The following is an 8,595-nucleotide window of genomic DNA, read 5'->3' as shown; positions in this document are numbered from 1 at the left end:
GTTTACTGATATGGACGTGCTTAGCGCACAGGGCCGTAATAATGAGGGTTCTTTAACGTGCCAACGCCTGCCGCAAAACATGATATCTGGTTTTACGGTGACATCGGAAAGACCCATGATTCTCACTTTTAAATACCGAGTGTTTGGCAAAGGAGCAATCACTACCTATGTTTATGTTTTAAGTTTGATGAGGCAATGTCAGGAGCGGGGCTCGATCTTACGACCTCCCGCCCACAAACCAAGTGATATATCACTGAGCTACCGCAACCAGGTCCATGTAGGACTAGTTATTTTTAAAAATAAGTAGCTAGCAATGGCGAATCAACCCCACCCCCCCACCCCCCCACCCCCACCCCCGGATCCATTTTCTATATAAGTGTTCAGAAAAGCATGAACAATTTATTTAGTCAGAATTCATTAGATTCAGAGGAATTGGACCCCTGGCTTTAACATCGAGTTTGGTTTGTTACAACGATTCATTGGATTAATCTTGAGTTATCGTTTATCGAATTTGGTAATGCGCGAGATCTTGAAGAGGTCAAATTCAGGAGCCACCTTTCACAGGAATGTAGCGTATTTGCTAAATACAATGGCATGGCACCTCCGCCAATGAATTGCTTTTCTCCGCCTATTGTAATCAGCACATTCAAACTAGTCCCTGGCTGATTTAGATAATTCCGAGTTAAAGGATGCAGTAAATTGCTGGATGTTTGGGGACTGTCTTCAGACCCCATAGTGAGTCCAGGGCAGAACCTAGGGGGGGGGGGGGGGGGGGTACATGGGGAGGGCGAAGCCCCTGAAGCAAGTGCGTTGTGATAAAAATAAAACGTACATCCATGCTTTTTTTTCAACATTTCTATACAAAATAAACAAAATATCATATTTCTAAAGCACAGGGGGTCGTTTAGCGCAAGATTCGTCATTGCTAGCTACATACATGTATGTTTAACTAGTCCTTTATGGAACCGGTCGGGGTAGTTCAGTGATATACCCTTTGGTACATAATCGTGAGATCGCATGTTCGAGTTCTACTCGTATCATGGCTGCATCAAACCTTAAACGTAGCTATAGGTAATACGTCGCCAAATGCATGCCTATTTAGAACTGAGAATTGCCGATAATGCGACCTTAAACCTCGTGTTGCGACTAACGTTCAGGGGCGCATCCAGGAATTTATGTTACGGGGCGCTACTTTATGAGGCATGGGGTCCAGGGGCCGCCATGGGCAAATCCCTGGTGGGGACCCAGGGGGCGAAACCCCCGAAAGTTCCTGGATTAAAACATATTTTATAGGGCTAAATATGTGTCCTATTTAGTCATTTGTATTATTTTCTATATTTTTTTGATAAGATGAAATTAATCAAATTACTTAAATTTAAGGTTTTTTGGAAAAAAAAATAAATTCTCCCATTAAAGTAATTCAAGAATTCGAAAGATTTTGGAATTTACTTCTCTTGGAGGGGAAGAAATTATGGCGTTGGCACGTTAAAGAACCCTCACTACTAGTAAGTTTATTTTTGGTAAGTCACCGTTCTACGGCTGGTGACGGCTAAATATAAGTGGAACCCAAACTAATGAAATCCTTCGTAACAAATCAAAATAAACAATCCCTCGGATACAGTACAAATGAAAACTTTTGCAATGCAAATGGCAATTATACAATGCAAACGAAAAAAAAAATACAAATGGAAAATACAGAATACAAATGGTAAATTATACAATATGAATAGGAAATATAGATTCTTAGGCCGTTTCCGGCAGACTGATTTTGACAACGGATAACTTCGTTTACCTGATCAGGATATATGGCTCACGGCGAGTGTGGCCGGTCGACAGGGGATGCTTATTCCTCCTAGGTATCTGATCCTACCACTGGTTTGTCCAGGGGTCCGTGTTTGCCCTACTATCTATTTTTTTTATTGCTTATAGGAGTATGAGATTGATCACTGTTCGTTATATTCTCCTTTCATTGAATACAAATACAAAATATTGACAATGCAAATGGAAAATGTAGAATAGAAATGGAAAATTACACAATGCAAATGGAAAAGATCAAATATTGCAACGTTTGACATGATATAGTAAATTATTCCAGAAATTAAAATTCAAATCGCCGCGGTGATCTAGGGGTAGAGCGTTCGCTCTGCATGCGAAAGGTCGGGTTTCGAATCCGGCCGCGACAGGCCTAAGTCGTTAAAACGGGTAGTGACAGTTCCATCGCCAAACGCTCGGTATCAGTTGTGAGTCGCACGGGTCCTCGGAGATGACCTTAACAAGGGATGTACCGTGTGAAAGTAGATGTGGTACGCTAAAGACCCCCACTGCTCAATGGCAGTAAGCACTGAGTGAAGGCCTAAATTTGAAAGTTCTTCACCGATCGGTGTGACTCCTCAATATGAGTGAAACTTTTTTAAGAGATACATTAAACAAGATAAAATCAATCAAAATGTGACGCATAAATCTTACTGCGGAATTTTATCGCGAACTGCGCGCCATAATTGATTGCGAGTTCTGTCCTTGCGAATCATTTTCTTTGAGATTAAAAAAATATGCAAAATAATGTATTTAAGTTTCAGATACCATTTAATATTAGTATTTTGTGTTTATAACAATAGTCCAGGTAATTAAGAAATTTATAAATTATGTTTAATTACTTGGAATATTAAAACCGGTGTGTCGTCGTATCGATAACTCACTCACTATATGTGCACGCTCTTCATTCTGACGCCGCCCTTCACACAGTTCACAGGGTGTTCGAATAGAGTTCGGAGTAACACATTTTAAATATTGGTAAGGAAATTATAAAATGTCTTTGATATTTTATTTTGGATAAATATTATCAGTATCAATACATGTAATTCTACTATAGTAACATTTAGCATTTTATTAATTTCATAAATATGATAACGTTCATTATTAGTTATAACAATTCTAATGCGTTATAGCAGTGAAATATTTCTTTAGTAATTTTGACAATGAGTTTATACAATTTTCTTTATTATTCATAATAGAATACCTCTTTGTTCCGATGAGACGGGTTTAATTGGGTGTGGCACTGCCATACAATTGGGGTATGTTATTGATGTATTTGTGTTTAATGTTTCCAAAATATTCATGCCTTTGTTGACTGAGTATTTGATATATTGTATATTTTTGGAAAGAAACAGAGTATTCAGTTTGTTTATTGCGTTTCCTTGTAATAGCTAATTGCCAATTTGAATATATAATAAAAATAGTGACTTGAACCAAATTCTTTGTCATAATGCGATAAGGATATTACAGGGCTATGTCGCAAAAAATCTACCATTTTTAATCAAGATGTAAAAACGATTGGTATATCCCTGTGAACATCCGCCGTGAACCCTACATCTTGATCAGAGTTTACGACTGGTGTGACCGGTCAACAAGCGATGCTTACTCCTCCTAGGCACCTGATTTCACCTTTGGTATATCCAGGAAATTGTTTTCTCGCAACTTTCTATTTTGCACTGTGTATACGAGTTGTGGGATTGCTCACTGTTCGTTATCTTCACCTTTCATTGATGGAAAACTTTCTTTCATCGCCTTTTTAAACTGATTGATTGGAGACAAAGGGATTGGGAAGTCTAACCCTTTCAGTATTGAGTTCGTGTTCATACCAAGTGTAATTTGATACTCTCTCGACATGTTTTGTACGCCAAATGAGTGGAGGGAAGTTAAAACCAACAGATGTTAATATCCTAATGAAAATTGTGTATTTTAGAATAGCTTTTATCTTTTAATTTTTGTGGTGTCCCCATATTTAGAATTTTTTGTTAATATAGTGGTTTCATCTAAGTACAACCATTTACAATTCCCTGTACATTCGGTACCCATTCCATTCTCTGAACTTTGCATATAGGTTACTCCTGTATTATTTTCTGTATATGGAGCTAATGAATATCTCGCATTAATGTTGTACCGATTTCCTTCATCTTTCCGCTGTTAAGCATATTTAGATATGTGTTTCACTGTGTGGTATGGTATACCGGTTAAACTCACCTCGACTGTTTTTCCGCTGTTCAGCATGATTTTCCTTGTTTCGATCGATTTTCCATGTTTTTGTTTACTTTGATATGCCGATGAATATTAAATGGTAAATTGAGCACCCACCAGAATACGGTTATCCATGCATACATTTTTAATATCAGTTTGAATTACATTTATCCACATTCTTCGCTGTTATGTTCGCCGTTCTGCTCCATTGATTAGCGCGCACGTTTTATATCTGAGAAGGTATTGATCACGAAAATTGGTACCGTATAAGTTTTACATTATGACCCCTGGGTCGAGGCCTCTGCTGGTGGACTGTTAGTCCCCGAGGGTATCTGCAGCCCAGTAGCTTAGTACTTCGTAACTAGCTTGAAAATACGGATGTATATTTAATTGTTGTTACAAAATTTAGAAATTCATTTCAAAGTTAAGGATTATCTCCCTCGTGCATAGCTCTTATCCTTGGACGAATTTGGCTCCACTTTTTTGGCACGCTGTTTTTGGCTATATTTAGCTCTAAAACTTCATAGTTATTTCGTATTTCAAACATTTCGGTTGAGCATCACTGAAGAGACATTATTTGTCAAAATGCTCATCTGGTGCATCAAAATTGGTACCGTATAAATTTTACATCATGACCCCTGGGTCGAGGCCTCTGCTGGTGGACTGTTAGTCCCCGGGGGTCTCTACAGCCCAGTAGCTAAGTACTTCGTTACTAGCTCTAAAACTTCATAGTTATTTCGGATTTCAAAGATTTCGGTTGAACATCACTGAAGAGACATTATTTGTCGAAATGCGCATCTGGTGCATCAAAATTGGTACCGTATAAGTTTTACATATAACATTTCTTGATTTTTCCGCCTGTAACTATTAAGTGATACATGAATCAAAGCTGGCATGAATTCCGAAATACATAAACATTTCTCATTTTATCCCGCTATATTTTTTTTTTCAGATAGCCTACCCGTATATACACCAAGTGTGAATGTCACACCTGAGTTATTTTCAAACTGGATTCCAGAGCTCAGAAGGTGAATGTAAAAATCCAGAAATGGATTATGAGGAACTGATCTGAGCTTCGGTGAAAACGTACTTAATCCAAATACCAAGCCGAGCGAGAACAGTCTATATTCTTCAAAGTGCCTTGTTTCTTGTGGGCATGCATTTCCTTTTGCTGTAAATAAAAAAACAAGATTTGTTTGCTTTTCAATTACTCGGGTATTCAATACTTCCGGAAAGATGTATTTTATGCACATTTCACCTTGTATATCAGTAAATTTTATATGAAATGGCATTCGCTAATATAATATAAGTAACTGTGAGACAATTATTTGCTTTTTATTTAATTGCATGGGTTAACAAATGATGATGATTAGACCATTGATGAAACATGAAGATAACGGACAGTGATCAATCTCATTACTCCTATAATCAATACAGTGTAGGGAGTTGGACAAACACATACTCCTGGATAAACCAGAGAAGGGATGAGGTTCTTAGGAGAGGTAAGCATCCCTCATTGACCGGTCAAAACCGCCGTGAACCATATGAATGTATCTTGATCAGGTAAACAGAGTTATTCGAAGTCAAACTAAGTGTGCCAAGAACGGCCTAACAATCTGAGTTACACAAGCCATACGACATTTGACCCAATGCTAGGTTGTATTAACAAACTAGATTGTTATAATGACCATAAAATTAGCGAGATGCTGACTTTAAACGAGACTATTGAAACCCCTGCATATTCAATTTGTTTGTCAGTAGCCTGACTCGATTTAAATATTGATCATATGCAGAACAAGCTCACATCCTTGACGCTAATACCAACATAAAATAAAAAGGTGTGCGTGATTTACTGCCGTGATTCAAACTTCATAATGATACACAGAAAAATAGTTATATATCCGAATCATTTCATCTACATCTGAAATCGAGATTTCTTTTCTTGCATGTATTTACTTTGTACTCCTACCTCAAGACAGCTAACGTAACAAACAGTACATATTATTTCCAGAACATCTTCTACTATGACTTCCGTGTTTCGAACTTCATAATCATATACAGGAAAAACAGTGATATATATAAAGCAATTAAAATACTTTACATCTCAAATCGAAATTATGTTTTCTCACATGTATTTAGTTTGTATTCCTACTTTAAGGCAGCTTCCGTAACAAACAGAACGCATTGTTTCCAGAACATCGTCTACTATGAATTTCGTGTCTCGAACTTCAGTATCATATACAGCAAAAACAATGTTTTATACAAATCATTTCAAATACTCTATATCTCAAATAGAAATTATGTCTTCTAGCATGTATGCAATTTGTATTCTTACCTTAAGGCATTCCCAATTAAACACACAGGACGCATTGTTTCCAGAACAACTAGGAAGTTTATTTGTGATTAACTGATCCGCAAACAGGTTTGAATTCACTTTATCAATATACCTTTTGAAGTACTCTGGTGCTATTGAATACTTCCTACAGCTTGCCGACTTTTTTATTGATGCACATATACTTACAATCTACATTTTAGAAAGTGATATGTAATGTATATTGTATACATGCACTACATGAGTACTTCATTTCGTATCTACAAAGAACATTCATGATGCATTTGCCAGATCGCAAAACCACAACTGCTACACGCTGAATGCCTTGATAAGCTGCGGAATTCCACAACAGAAGTAGTTCAGTTCATAAACTACGCACCCCTACAATTTAAAACTTTCACACAATAACTTGCAATTGGCATCGGAATCAGTGAATGACTTGTCTGAACGTTTACAAAATCACGTCAAGGTGGACATTTTTTCCAACACCATACATTATGAAATATGACATCGGCAGGAGATGCTCACTCCTCCTAGGCACCTGATGCCACCTCTGGTGTGTCCAGGGGTCTGTGTTTGTCAAACTGTGTATTTGTATTGCTTGTAGGAGTAATGAGTTTGGTCACTGTTCGTTATATTCACCTGTCCTGTATATGTGAACAGTATACATGTATATCAAGAATATGGTATTCTGATCAGGCCACACATTATTCGTTTTGTGTAAACAGACGAGGAAACGAAATCGTGAGAGTGATGCAGCGAGTGTTCCGTTGTTGTTGTAAGTTCCCACTCATGTAAAGACACCAGTTTTAAGTGAAGTGTTACAATATAATTACGGTTGGCCGTTGCATGACACTGATGGCCGTTTTTGTGTCAGTATTGCCGGTAACCTAATGTTTAGGGTGCTTTAGACGTTTAACATACGTAGTGACTGTCCCTTCGCTAAGTACTGGTATTAGAGTGAGAGCACCGGGTCCTTCGTGTATGATAGTAAAAACTGTGGTCCTTTGTCTCAGTAACTATATCTCCGACTTCGACCCCCGCCCCCTTAGAAAGACAGGAAAAGGGTATTTGAAGGTTACATACAATCTTTTCCGGATTCATATACGAACAGGTGAAAAATTGGAAAGCAATTGCCCAAAGCATACAGTATGCATGTAACATTGATTTCATATCGTGGTACATTCATAATCTTCAACTTTTATTCATTGGTGCAAAAGAAATAAGTTCAGCCGGAATGATGTTGTGCAAGAAAAAGAAAACCTTATGACCGATTTTCCGGTTAACACTGTGAATGTAAATGGTCGACAAGAGATTTTACAATGTAATGAACGCACCCTGATTACTTCTTCTTGGCAGCTCTGGTATATTTCAGGGATCCGTGTTTGCCCCACTATTAATTTTGTATTTTTATAGAAATCATCACTTTTTCATGATTAAAAAAACAAAAATCAAGTGCTGGAACACACGTGTTAGCATCATTAGCTCAGAACAAGAGCAATTCATCTTCCAGTGTTGAAGAAAAGTGATTTAGTGAAAATGAAGTGGATAAAGAAAAACAATAGAAGCCATTAATTAATTAAGATCAATTCCAAATATATGTTATTCAATCAATGATACGTTAGGAGGAATATACTGACCAAAACATTAAACACCAGATGCTTACTCGTTTTAGGCACCTGATCCCACCTCTGGTATATCAAGGGGTCCGTAATTGCCCAACTCTCTATTTTGTATTGCTTATAGGAGTTATGAGATTGATCACTGTTCGGTATCTTCGCCTTTCATTTGCATGTCGCGCTGATCATAGTATGTAGATTCATCCACGTCGTTATTCAATGATTTAGCCAGTGATATTCACGACAAAAATGAACTGGAATCAACACAACCAGTAAGTGTATCAAAGTTCAGGGAGTCGTGCTCACCGATTCATCAAATGTCGAGGTCAGGGAACTAATCTACTAGTAATATCCAAGTTACCTACCAGGAATCTGAAATTACTTAAAACTGAGTTTAGTATGTCAATTATATATCGTTTAATTTTGGTAACCCAATGTTTAGATAAAACGAGCAATGTATGTACAATATGTGTACTCATTGTCGAGTGTGTGTTTAAAAAATGATTTTAAAATAGTTCAACTTTAAGTTACAATTAAGTATGGTTCCACGTAAAAATCAATCAAAATCGCATTTTCGTGATAAGTCCATGTTCACGAAATAAACCCAACTAGTTAGCATACTATATCACC

At 37.3% G+C, this 8,595-nt stretch overlaps 1 long non-coding RNA gene across 2 annotated transcripts; it reads left to right on the top strand.

Moving 5' to 3' along the window:
• The first annotated feature begins 826 nt into the window (after positions 1–826).
• LOC130048511 (uncharacterized) lies at positions 827–6,048 on the top strand. 2 transcript variants are annotated; one of them, XR_008797306.1, is made up of 3 exons: positions 827–2,790; positions 3,012–3,071; positions 4,967–6,048. It is a non-coding gene; the product is annotated as an uncharacterized LOC130048511 (long non-coding RNA). The 2 variants fall into 2 exon arrangements; XR_008797305.1 differs by having other exon boundaries at positions 3,012–6,048.
• Positions 6,049–8,595: the final 2,547 nt, after the last annotated feature.

The sequence above is a fragment of the Ostrea edulis genome, chromosome 7 (assembly GCF_947568905.1).
Source record: "Ostrea edulis chromosome 7, xbOstEdul1.1, whole genome shotgun sequence".
In the NCBI taxonomy this organism is placed as follows: domain Eukaryota; kingdom Metazoa; phylum Mollusca; class Bivalvia; order Ostreida; family Ostreidae; genus Ostrea; species Ostrea edulis.
This window is presented reverse-complemented; position numbering and strand designations above follow the sequence as displayed.